We start from the raw sequence: 13,631 nt of genomic DNA, 5'->3' as shown, positions 1-13,631 counted from the left end.
TCTCTTCCCTAAAGCAGTCACTCATTTTGCATGCATAATCTTTGCCTTAGCTGAGTCCCACTTGTTTAGTATTTACTCAAGAGCTTACGGAAGTGCTAGAAACATTTATCTAGTGTCAGTATCTACCCTGACTCCATCCACAGAGCTCTCAGCACAGAGCGTGGCACATAGTAGGCGCTAGATAAAAGATCACCAAGGTGATTGTCAACCTCCATCCCCGGGTAGGGGGTAGGAGGCCCAGTTGTGGGGGGTGGGGGCATTGCCCCTAAGCAGGGCCCCAGGGGCGGGGACAGGCTGGCCAAGCTGGAAAGAACCCAGGGAATGGAGCCTACAAAGGAGGGGATTCATACAGGAAGGGGCAGGCAGATTACAGAGGCTGGTAAGGGTCCAGCTGGGCGTTACAAGGATGGATAAATCAGAAATATGTTAGTCTCCTGGGAGGGCGCCCTGGACTGGCACCTGTCCTCTTGCAGAATCTGTCCCTCTGGCCATCCGCCAGGCTCCTCACCAGCACCTGGCCCCAGGACCTGCCCTCCCATGGTTTCCACAGTGGGATGGCCTTCAAAGGGTCACCTCGTACTCCTGCCACCCGCCGGGCTGCTCTCCGCAATCGGTGGACCTGGTAGCCAACCCGGCATTATTTCCGTAGATTTTGTGAGAACCATTCTTGTGATTAAAAAGCTGCACCGTCCTGAGATTTGATGAAAAGCAGAGCCATACACACCCCCACTTCCTCCCCCAAATGCCCCTCCCAGCCTCACTCAGCCGTTCTACATGTTTTCTTCCAGTAATTTGTCTTTTAACTTTGTTGAACATGTATTTTGTTCAGCAGATATTTTTGAAAACTTTATGTAGTTAAATCATATTTTCCTTTATAGGTTCTAAGTTGTATGCATTTCATGAAGGACCTGCCCAGTTCCAAGATTATAGCAATATGCTCCGACATTTCTACTGATTTTATTATATCTGCATATCTATATATGTGTTACAAATAGAAGAATAGATACATGATAGGTGATGGATATGCTCTTTAGTGCACACACACACAGGCTTCAGATGTATAAAAGCTCTTTAATGCATCTGGAATTTATTTTTGTGCATGGTGTGAGGTAGGGATCTAGTTTAATTTTTATTAAGTGACTACCCAAAGGCCACAGTACAGTACCATTATTGAACAGACCATCTTTCCTCTGTAGCTTGGAAACAGGGTCAACACACAGCTTCTGGTCTCTCTCACTTCATTGAGCCCCCTGCCTCATCCTACACCAACACCATATCCTTCGAGTTACTCTAGCTTTGGAGCATGTGTTGGTGTGTGCCATGATGAGCACCTCGCCCTTTATTTCTGCTTCCCATACACTTTCTCTGCCAGGCAAACTTTCCCATCCGCTTGTGTCAACCAAGTTGCATTTTTTAACAGTTGGACTGGCAGTGGATTTATGGATTCACGTATGAAGAATAAATCTCTTGGCCACATCAGTTCTTCTCTTCCTGGAACATGGAGTCTTTTCTCTGTGTCTTCAAGTTTTCCTTCAACAGCTTCAGTAAAGTGTCATTGCTTTCTTCATATGAATTCTGCACTTTTTTTTTTATCAGATTTAATCCTGGATCTTTTACCAGTGGTAGGGTGATTATAAATGGGATCTTCACCCTCAGTGACATTTTTCTATGGTGAGAGCAGCTGTGGAGGAAACCCCTGCTGTTTGACACTCATGTGGCACTTTTCCCTCCATGGTCCCCACCCTCTGGAGGACTCAAGTAAATTCTCCCCAGTGTTCTAGATGCACGCTCCTGTCACCCACAAGCATTCCGTAATGCACAAGTGTGTTCATCGCCACCGCCTCATCTCATCCCCACGGCACCCCCACAGATGAGGAGACGGGCACGGGAGAGGCAGAGAGACTTCCTGAGCTCACACGGTGGGTTATGGTGGAGCTGCAACGTTAACCCACCCCGCAGGCCCCTGGGGGCTTGCTCTCCCTTCAACCTTCCCACAGTCATTTCAAATTCCAGCAGGTTCGGGTGGACTGACTGTGGAACCATGAGTAGAGGGCAGGAACCCTGGGTTTTGTCCCAGCTGGACCCTAAGAGCAGCCTGACCTCCTCATCCCCCCCAGGCCCCCGGAGACAATCGCACAGCCGGCACAGAGAGGGCGTTCAATCCCTGGGGCGTTTTGTTCTTCATGAGGGCCACCCACTGCTTCATCTCAGCCCCTGCCTGGATGACCAGGCTTCCCTTCATTCACCGTGGGTCTCCCCTTCACTTGCCTCACAGTCCATCCTCCAAGGTCAATAGGCCCTGGGTTGCGTGGTACAGGCCACAGCAAACGGTCCTCAGCACAGATAAGGAGACAGGCCCCAAGAGGGACCCAGTCTCATCCAAGACCCACGACAGAAACCTATTCAGCCCAGCAGGGGGTCAGAGGCTGTTCCTCCCTTGGGAGGGCTCCCTGCTGTGGCAGCATCCTGCAGGAGAACAAAGGCTACCTCTAGGCTTCCGTCCCCCCCACCCCACACCCGGGTCCACAATGCACAAGGCTGGCTGCCTGCCCACCCCTCAGCCCACCCACGAGACTGGAGCAGGGAAGTGGGGCAGCCGGCCAAGGTGGGAGTAAGCTCTCTGCGGCGACCAAGGCGGACCGGAGGTACTGAGTGCCAAACCACCCCCTAAGGCCCCCAGAGTGGTGCCTCCGATAAGCCTAGCTCAAGCCCCAGGATTTGAGCTAATCCTACTAATCCTTGGACACCAGGCTAGGTAGGGCAGATGGGAGAGGCCTCAGACTCTCTGAGACTCAGCGGCCCCCAGACCAGTGATAAGACAAAGCCCTGGGCCCCACCCCTGCCTGGCGCTCCATCACTGTGTGACCTAGAGGAAGTCACCCTCCATTTCCCCATATGCACCCAGGAGATGCTAGTCCTCACCTCTTCCCAGCCAATGGTGGACTGAGGCCCCCAAACCACTGATGTGAGAGGTCCTTGTTGACTGTGGTGATGGGTATGAACCCCTCACATACAGAGTGAGCGAAGTACCACATTATTTCCTCGAGTCAAATCCAGCTTCAAGCTCCCATGCAGGCAGGCCAGTGGGAAATCCCACAATGGCCATTTTTCCCTCCCAGGGCTCTGGGGATGACTTAGGTCCAGAAAGGAGGAGCTGATGCTGCTAGTCTCCATGCGTCATGGTCACAGGCGAGGCACCTAGAAGGAAGCACCCCCATCTACCCCTCTTCCCACCCATGGGGCCCCAGGGCTTATGCGAAGCTCTGGGTGGCCTGAAAGGCTGGCCTAGACTCTGGGGCCCCCAGAATCCCTTCACCTTCCTGGTCTATGGACACACAGAAGTTGCCCATTCCTCATGGTGGCAAAACACCTCCTGCTCTGTTCAGTTCTCAGGGGTGGTTCCCTGGGGCTGGTCTCCAGGAGGGGTCTGACCAGGGGAAGGAGGGGCTAGGCCAGCCTCCTGCCCCAGATCCCGGGAGCTTCTGCCCCCCAATACACAGCCTAGAGTCCGCTGAGCCCTCGGCTTTTGCAGTGGGTCTGAGGTGGGAAAGCGGAGGAGGGGGAGGCCTGGTCCCTCGCCAGGACTTAGAATGGCAAAGCTCCCCAGTGACCTCTCCTTTCTTTCCTTGCCAGCTTATCTACCATCAATGCCACCAGCCAGCCATGTGCCCAGGTGATGGCCTGACCTCCAGTAGGCCCCCTGGGACAGGACAGAAGTTCCCAAATAGTCCTCTCCAATTAGCACAGATATGCCCGGTGTCATCCCAGGAGGTTCCGAGACCCTGCGCTTTGTAAAGGTGGGTGAGAGATACAAATGACAAGTAACAAGCACCCTTCATGGAGGGCTGGCCCCGCGGGGCCTGGAGCTGAGCGCTTGCTGCATATCCCCACATCCACTTCTCCCACCAGCCACATGAGGGAAGTACAATGGGAGGAATTGAGGGAGAAGCGGCCCCCATGTGGTCACTTGTGAACTGCAGAGCTGGAGTTCAAGTTCAAGGCTGGCTGTCTGGCTCTGGAGTCGCTGCTGGTGGCTGGGAAAGGAGGGATGGTAGGGGTAGGGGGTCTGAGGCCATGGGTCCACAGGGAGGGTGAGGCAGGCAGTGCTGGGGCCCCCAACACCCAGCATGGCGAGGTCTCTCTTGCCGCCTATGTGAAACTAAGGGAGCACCCCACCCCACATTGCCCTCCTGGGCTGAGCTGGGCCAGAGCAGGAGGTAGAAGTGGATCCCCCAAGGAAGGACTTTCTAACAGTCCAACTCTGAGGGCCTGATGCCCCTGTCCCAAGAGGTGTGCAAGCCCAGGTGAGGGGGGTTTACTTGGAAGCCCAGAACTCTGTGGATTCTCACACCTGGTTTTAGAGGGGTTTCCTTCCTCCTCCTCCCTGAGGGGTCCTCGCCCTGGACTGCCTGTCAAGTACCACCCATTGGGATATTGGCATTTCTTACCTGAATCACCAGGAGGGGCTGCCTCACTTTCCAGTTGAGTTTCAAAGAGATTTAGCCACTGGCCCATGGTCACCTAGCCAGCCAAACCAGGAAGGCACCCCGGAGTGCCATGGGAGCATGGGTCGGCCTGGCCTGAGTGTAAATCCCACTCTGGCTTCTGTGCTGGGTGTCCTTGGCAAGTCACTTTCCCTCTCTGAGCCTCTACTCCCTTCTCTAAAATGGGGGAAAGACCGCCTACCTATCTGAGAGTTCGGTGGTGCTTGCAGCACACAGGGCCTCAGGACAAACACCAGGGATGGGGGGGAGACGCCTCCCTGCCCCACCCTTCACTCCTGCCCATGGGTACCACCCGCCTCCAGCTTCCGAATACCCCCCACTCTCCTCTGCACAGTGGCTCCGCCTTGGCTGCTCCTAGCAGCCTCCTCCCTGGCTCTGCTCCAATCTCCAGATGGGGCTCCCAGCCCCTCCTACTTGGAATACCCTCCTTTTCCTGATCCGCAAGGCCCTGCCGGGCCGGGCTGCCCCCCTCGCTCCTTGGGCTCCCTCTGCATCAGCCTCCTGCTGCCGCCTGATGCTGGCCTCACTCCCACAGCACAGCAGTGTCTCAGCGGTGCCCCGCCTGGAAGGATCTTCCCCAGAACATCCACCAGCTGGCCCCTGGGGCCTGCAGGTTGCTGCCCCGATCACGTGCCCGATGAACTCTCCATCCCCTCCCACTGCACGTGTCTTTCCCAGCCCTCGTTTTATTGGCTTCTACATTATGTGATCATTTTTACTATTCTCCCTTGTTTGCTGCATGGGAGGCCTGTTCATCTTCTCCCCGCCGCCGTGTCCCTGGAGCCTAGCACACAGCAGGGGCTCCGGAAACAAAGTGGGAAGAGTGAACCTCCCGTGAGAGGGGGGCTGATGCCCTGAACTGCCCTGCCCTGGGGACAGCCCAGCCTCCCATTCTGGGAATCAGGGAACAGCCCGGGGCATTTACTTGTAATAGGGCACGGATGTCACATGCGGCCCACGAAGGATGGGCAAGTCTCAAGGGGACACTCCCCTGAGGGTCATGACCAAGTCTAGAGTCAGAGTCAGGCCAGTAGCATTCCCTGGAGAACAGGGCTCTCACGTCTGGAGAGTGGGAAGCCTGGGGTCCAGCCACGTCCCTCTCTGGGCCTCAGTCACCACACCTGCAGACGGGCATGCTGCTTCCTGCCCTTTGGCCTCCCCTGAGGAGAGGTAGGAAGGGCCTTTGGAGACACAGAGTGCTGCCACTTCTCACCCAGGAGGACCGAGGTGCCGCAGGCCGGGGCCACAGGCCAGCCCCGAGCTCCTGCACACAAGCAGGCGGGGAGTTAGGGGGTACCCATGCCAAGGGGGCTCACTTGGATAATCTTCATGGTGACACCACCAGTTCCATATCTAGGACACGAGCCAGAAGGATCCATGGCACCAGGCAGCCTGCAAAGTTGGGGTGTTGGTGCTGGTGGAACCCGGCTGCGCTGCCCAGCTCTTGACAATGATGAGATGCTGTCACTGTGACATGGCAAGCCTGTCACCTGCCTTAGCTCCTGTTCCAGGAGGTGGATGCTTCTGCTTCCTCCCACCTACCCCCTTGACAGATGAGGCCACCTAGGCCCACAGAAGGGCAGTACCCTGCCTATGTCACACAGCAACTCAGGATTTGGACCCAGATCAGTCAGGCACCAAAGCCTGTGTTCTTAAGCCACAGAAGGACACAATGCCCACCCCCCACCCCAATAAAACCCTGTGAGTGGCATCAGGATGGGCCCCTGCATTCCTAAGGTGTTGATACCCTGCAGTGGGATCCCCCTTTCTCAGCAGGTTTGGAAGGGCATGTGGCTCCTCATAAGTCCCAGCTTCCCAGGACTTGGGCAAGAAAAGGGCAAAGCAGGAGGTAGGTCTGGAAACTGACATGGCCCTGGTGACCATGAGTTTGTACCCATAAACCATACACATGACTTGGAGGACCAGGTCCTGCAAGAGAGGGTGGGGCAAGGCAAAGAGAGGCTCCGAGGTGAGCCCCTCCCAGCCCCCACTTTCTGTGGGATTTCTTGTGATCTGCCCAGACTTGCAGCTCCCTCCTCTCCTGGCAGCTCTGTCACTCACACGGCACTGGGGAAGAGCCCGGCAGCCCTTTCCTAAGGGCCACTGAGGCAGGGCTGGGGAGGGAAGGAGCAGGAAGACAGGGCGCCCCTGTGCAGCCCTCACCACCTGGAGTCCGAGCAGACGAATGGTGAGCCATTGGCCACTCAGCAGTAGCTTCCCAAGGGCGCATATCTTCATAATCCACCGGCTCTCCTCCTACAGCATCTGCTTTAGCACCAAGGTCCCCACCCGCGGGCACAAAGGGCACTGAGGGCCATCCACTGCCAACTTCAAGTTCTGTGAGAATCCAGAGCTTCTGTTGCCAGGCCATGTCCCTTCCCTCTAGGGAATTCGACCACCAATCATTTATCCCCATTTTATAAAGATAGAAACTGAGGCTCTGAGAGGTTTAAACACTTGCCCAGAGTCACACCAGGAATGAGTAGATAAGCTAAGAGCTGAACCCTAGTTGGTCCAGCTCTGCAGCCCACATTCTGTGGAACACTGACTCAATCCTGAGACACTGCATTCCTCTCCCTCACCCCCAGCACGTCTCAGGCCTTAGAGAGCCAGAAAAAACCCACATAACTCCTCAGAGCCTCAGTTTCTTCATCTGAAAAATAGGGAGCATAAAAATACACATGAAGGCAAAGTCCAAGTAATACACTCAGTCAAGAATAACACATGGGTTTTTCTTCCCTAATGATGTCTCTTCCTGGGATTCCCCCACACTTGGGACTCCCTCTGCCACCACCACCTCACTCTCTAGACTCGCACAAACCTTTCACCTCTTCCCAAACCTCCAGGTAGAGCCCCAGGACCCACTTACCAAGGCAGGGAACATCCTGAAGATAACCTTCTTAAGTGAGTCACAGTCAGGGTACTGTTGGGGACAAGTCAATATCACTGTCTTCAGGGCCCAGGATCTCCTGGTGCAAACCCAAGTCCTGCCCTTTCACCAGCCTGGGTCAGGCACCCTATCTCCTGCCAGGGAGTCTAGAGATATCAGAATTCTGGACTTCTGGAATTATGTTATATTACAAAGGCATAAAAATAAACACATAGGTCAACGGAACAGAATAGAAAACTCAGAAATGAAGTCACAGTTATATGGTTAATTGATCTTTGACAAAGGAGGCAAGAATATGCAATAGGAAAAAGTCTCTTCAACAAACAGTGTTGGGAAAAAACTGGACAGCAACATGCAAAAGAATGAAACTGGACCACTTTCTTATGCCACACACAAAAATAAACTCAAAATAGATTAAATAACCTAAATGTGAGACCGGAAACCATAAAAATCCTAGAAGAAAGCACAGGCAGTAATGTCTCTGACATTGGCCGTAGCAATATCTTTCTAGCTCTGTCTCCTGAGGCAAGGGAAACAGAAACAAAAATAAACTGTTGGGACTACATCAAAATAAAAGCTTCTGTAGAGCAAAGGAAACAATCAACCAAACTAAAAGATAAATGGGAGAAGATGTTTACAAATGACATATCCGATAAAGGGTTAGTATCCAAAAGGTATAAAGAACTGATACAACTCAACACCCCAAAAATGAATAATCCAATTTAAAAAACGGGCAGAAGGCATGAACATACATTTCTCCAAAGAAGACATACAGATGGTCAATAGACACATAAAGAAATGTTCAACATCATTCATTATCAGGGAAATGAAAATCAAAACTACAATGAGATAGTACTTCACACATGTCATAACGGCTAAAATCAAAAACATAAGAAATGACAAGTGTTGGTGAGGATGTAGAGAAAGGGGACCCTCATATGCTGTCGGTAGGAATGCAAACTGGGGCAGCCACTGTGGAGAACAGTATGGAAGTTCCTCAAAAAGTTAAAAATAGAACTACCCTAGGATCCAGTAATTGCACTACTAGGTATTTACCCCCCAAAAAACTCCACTAATTCAAAGGGATACATGCACCCCTATGTTTGTTGCAGCATTATTTAAAATAACCAGATTATGGAAGCAGCCCAAGTGTCCATCAATAGATGAATGAATAAAGAAGATGTGGTATTGGGGCACCTGGATGGCTTAGTCAGAAAAGCATGTGACTCTTGATCTTGGGGTCGTGAGTTCGAGCCCTACATTTAGTGTAGAGACTACTAAAAATAAATAAATAAACTTCTAAAAAAGATAAATTATTTTTAAAAAAAGATGTGGTATCTATAAATGAAATATTATTCACCATAAAAAGAAGAAATCTTGCGATTTGCAACAACATGGATGGATCTAGAGAATAGAATGCTAAGTGAAATAAGTCTGTCAGAGAAAGACAAATACCATTTGATTTCACTCATATGTGAAATTTAAGAAAACAAATTCAAGCAAAGGAAAAAAAAAAGGAGAGAGAGACAAACCAAGAAACAGACTCTTTTTTTTTTTAAATTTTATTTCTTTATTTGACAGAGAGAGACACAACGAGAGAGGGAACACAAGCAGGGGGAGTGGGAGAGGGAGAAGCAGGCTTCCCACGGAACAGGGAGCCGGATGCGGGACTCGATCCCAGGACCCTGGGATCATGACCCGAGCTGAAGGCAGACGCTTAACGACTGAGCCACCCAGGCGCCCCAAGAAACAGACTCTTAACTCTAGAGAACAAATTGGTGGTCACCAGACGGGTGGTGGGTGGGGGGAGGGGTGAAACAGGTGAAGGGGATTAAGAGCACACTTATCACGATGAGCACTGAGAAATGTATAGAAGTGTAGAATCACTACATTGTGCACCTGAAACTAATAGAACACGATATGTTAACTATACTAGAATTAAAATTAAAAACTTAATAAAAAAGAGAAGAAAAACCAATTCTATGCAAATCTTGTAAATGAGAGAACTAAAAACAGAATATGTGTTCTAACTGTACATCTGTTATTTAACCGCGTGTCCCCCTAAAATCATCTCACTTACCATAGATGGTTCAAGGTCCTCACTTTGAGAAACACGAATCTAATTCAAGCCCCACGTGGTAAACGGAGACTCTAAGAGAGGCACAGAGCCTGTCTGAGGACACCCAGCATGACTGGCAAAAATGGACATGAAGCCAGACTTCCTTGGGCCCTTTCTTCCTGTGATTCTACCACTGGGATAAAGATTCAAGAAGTCTGGACACTGAATATGTCAGGCCCTAAGAGTCAGACCCTGTCGGGGCCTCAGTACTAACAGGTTGCACCAGAGGCAATGGCCCAGGCCTCTGTGTACCCCAGGCCTGGGAACCCAGAGTAGCTGTGCCCCACGTTGGATGTGTAGCATTCCAGCCTGGGGGTGGAGATCAGTACAGGGGGCCAGAGTGCCACTGGACAAGTCAGACTCCTCACTGAACCTTGATTTCCTAATCCGTAAAATGGAGCAGTCATTTTGCCTGGCAAGAAAGCGCTGTTCGGAGGCTCAGACGAGACTGCAGCCCTGGGGCCGTGTGAAGAGGTACAGAGTTCTCAACAAACATCAGAGGGGCGTCGGCAGGCACCGTGTCCTGGTGGCGTTCCCCATGTCAATTTCCTGCCCTTGTGGGTCCGGCTCTGGCGTGGGTCCAGTGCCACGTCCCTGTTTATTCTCCCTATCTTGATGGAATTTTTTCCAAAAAGGATGTTGCTCCTCCGCCACTCAGAGGAGCCGTTAAGCCAAGCCCTTCCACCCTGAGCGGGGGGACCATCTTCCGCCTATGCACCTGATTCTGCTTTCAGTGTGTAGGGGCTGTGCGGTCCACCCACCCCTCTCCACCAGCCTGCAGCTCGTGCCTGCAGTGACAGTGACAGTAACAACAGCTCACAATCCCTGGGCATCAGTACCTTCAGAGACACTTGAGATAATGTGCTGATGAAAAACAGAGGTCTGCCTTTGGCTTGGGTCGTGATCCCAGGGTCCTGGGATCGAGCCCTGTGTGGGGCTCCCTGCTCAGTGGGGAGCGTGCTTCTCCCTCTCCCTCTGCCATTTATCCTGCTTGTGCTCTCTGGCTCGCTCTCTCTGCTCTCTGTCAAATAAATAAATAAAATCTTTTAAAAAAAAGAAAGAAAAACAGAGGCTATTTAAAAAGAAGACAAAAGGGGGGGGGGAATCCAAAAAGCTCTGCAGCCAGGCTTCTTCTCGACTTCAAATACCAATCCCACCACTAACCAGCAAGACACTTCTCTGTGCCTCTCTGTGCCTCAGTTTCCTTATCTAGCAGGCTGGGATAATATCAGTAGTCAGTTGTGTGAATTGTTGCAAGGATTAAAAGTCAAGACTTTAGGACACAAAGTCTTTTGAACAGTGCCTGGCACATAGTAAGTGCTCAATAACTGTCAGGCATTCTTATTACTGCAGAGGTGGGATTGGGGAGCTGCTTAGGAGTATGGCTACTTCCTAGCTGTGTGACCTTAGCCAGTTACCCAACTTCTCTGAGTCCCATCGTCATAAGGGTTAACTGGGGTCATGCCTGGGGCAAAACAACTACTCAATAAAAATTGGTTACTCTTCCATGCCAGGCACTGCGATAATCTCACCGAATTCCCACAGCAGAGGCACGTTGTATCCTGTGCCGTCGGACACTGAGTTCCCGTGTCATAGGGTGAAGCTCTGTTTTCTGGCTTCCTGTCTCTCTAAACAGAGGCACCCATGAACTGACTTCAGACTAAAGTTGGCCCTGGGGTGGGGGGGACAGTCGGGATAACTGAGTTGAACCTCAAGTGCCAACGGGGATGGATTGGGAGGGGCTGCCTGGGAAAGGATTTTGAAGTCACATGCAGGCTCAGCAAGCAAGTGCCTGATCCAGTAGTGTCGTCCTCCAAGAGCAAGAGGTGGGAGGGAGGGGGTTCCACACATGCCACATATTTGCCCACCCTTCACCCTGGGGGAACAAATAACATTTAAAGAGCCCAGGTGACTTAAATATTCCTTAACTCTGCATGTTAAGTAGCAGCAGCTCCGGATGCCTGGGTGGCTCAGATGGTTAAGCATCTGCCTTCAGCTCAGGTCATGATCCCAGGGTCCCGGGATCAAGCCCCACATCAGGCTCTTTGCTCAGCGGGAAGCCTGCTTCTCCCTCTCCCTCCACTTGCCGATCCCCCTGCTTGTGCTCTCTCTCTCTGTAAAATAAATAAAATCTTTAAAATCTTTTAAGAAAAAAAAAGAAGTAGCAACTGAGAGAAGTTGGGAGAAGAAGGTGTTTCTGTCCAGTTCCACTGTGACTGAGTGGGCAAGGAGAACACTGAGGCTGGACGGGCCAGATGGGTTGGGGGCTCCCTCCTCAGCTCCTCAAATCAGAAGCCATGCCTTGGGACTCAGAGCCCTGCTGCCCCCTTCGCAAAGCGAAATGACTCATGGGACAGCGTCTCCATCTACCAAGACTTCCTTCCCTTCAGCCCACTCCCCACAAACCCCAACCTCCCCCACCAAGGTATGTGCCCCAGCCTAGAGGGCAGGACAGACAAAATGCTCTCTCAGAAAAAGTGAGCAACTTGCTCACCCAGTGCACTGGAGAGTTTGAACAGCATGGCTGGCGGGGCAAATGAGGCAACGGAACATCCCCTTTCCTGACCTTTGACCTTGCCTGCCACAGAAAGTGGGGGTCTCTTTCCACCACTTTTCTGTCTCCAGCGTTCAAGGGATGCCCCACCCAAATGCAGCACCCCCAAATCCTGAGCATCTTGGCCCGGAAGGGGCAGAAACACCCGAAATCCCTGGTTGGAAACCTAGCTGACATGGGTGACCCTGGGCAACTCATCCTGTGGGAGTCTGTTTTCTTGTCTGTTAAATGGGGATAGACGACCTACTGCATTGGAATTTTGTATGAAAATGTGTGTAAAATATCTGGTACAATGGAAAGTTTCTTTGCCCCCTTGTCACATCCCCTCAACGGGCTCCAAGAAGAACTAGAGCCCCCCCCCCCCACAAGCCCAACTCCTCTCCAGGGGAAGGAATCCCCTCCCCCACCCTCCAAGCCGGGCTGGGGGCTGTGACCAGGTCTGGCTTCACCAGGGGGCGCTCCCTCCCCAGCAGGTATGCCCTCACCGCCCCGTCCTATCGAGAGGGAGCACCAGCTCGCCCAGGGGAAAAAAGTCATGGAATTATGAGAGACACATCCCAATCACTGAAACCTTTTTAAAATTGTTTAATACGATTTAAAAATTATGTCTGAGAATTGAGGAAATCTGATAGTTTTTAAAAACTCTTGAAATAAAAAGGAGAAACAAAGTTTTGAAGGAAAAGCCACGAGCAGCGCAGAGCTCCTCCCTTGCCCATGTCAGAGGCTCCCACGGCTAGCTCCGCCATCGGGGCCTGCCGCCCTCTGGTCCCGGCCACCCGGTGCCGGCCTGCCCCCATCCCGGAATCCCAGAACCACTTCTGTCTCTGCAGTCCGTCCCCGCGAGGCAGCCAGAGGGAGCTTCTCAAGACAAACCTGAGAGTGCTTTGCACCTTTTATTAAAATGCCCTCAGGGTTCCCAAGAGAAAAAAGCCCCGTGTGACTGGCCCCTCAGTGTCTGTCCCCACGGCTCCTTCCTCCTCTGTTCACAACCCTCAGCCACACTGGCCTCCAAAAATGCAGATTCATTCCCACCTGGGGCCTTCTTCCCTGGCCGTCCTCTCTGCTGGTGGGGAAATAGGCCACAGAGGCCAGACACCACTGTTCAGTAGGAAAGCCCCCAGTGACCCTGGTCCAGGCATCTACCCTCCCTGGGCCCCAGGCTGCCCCCTCCTGTGCTGGACTCGTGTGGGGTGTGGTGCATGTCCGGGGTGCGGGTAACACCCCGCTCCCCAAGCACAGGACACAGATGGTGCTGTGCCCACGGCGAGCTCAGCCCACAGAACACCCCACCCTGGTCGGGCCTCCAGAACAATGAGACCCCTAGCCCAGCTCCCAGACCCTCCTCACTGCCCCACACCCAGGCCTTTGCCCCTGTGGTTGCCCTTGACTGACACTACCACCAGCCGATCCAAGACCTGCCCACCCTTCCCGACCCCGCTCAGGATCCACGCAGCATAGAATCCTAAAAGAAGCCCAGATACCAGAACCAGGTGGAACCTCAAGGCTCCCGGTCCCCTGCCCCTTCCAAGCAGCCACCTGGGGCTCACAGACAGGGTCTGCAGT

Source organism: Zalophus californianus, chromosome 8, assembly GCF_009762305.2.
Source record: "Zalophus californianus isolate mZalCal1 chromosome 8, mZalCal1.pri.v2, whole genome shotgun sequence".
NCBI classification, from domain to species: domain Eukaryota; kingdom Metazoa; phylum Chordata; class Mammalia; order Carnivora; family Otariidae; genus Zalophus; species Zalophus californianus.
The sequence above is the reverse complement of the archived record's forward strand: the minus strand, read 5'-3'. Positions refer to the sequence as shown.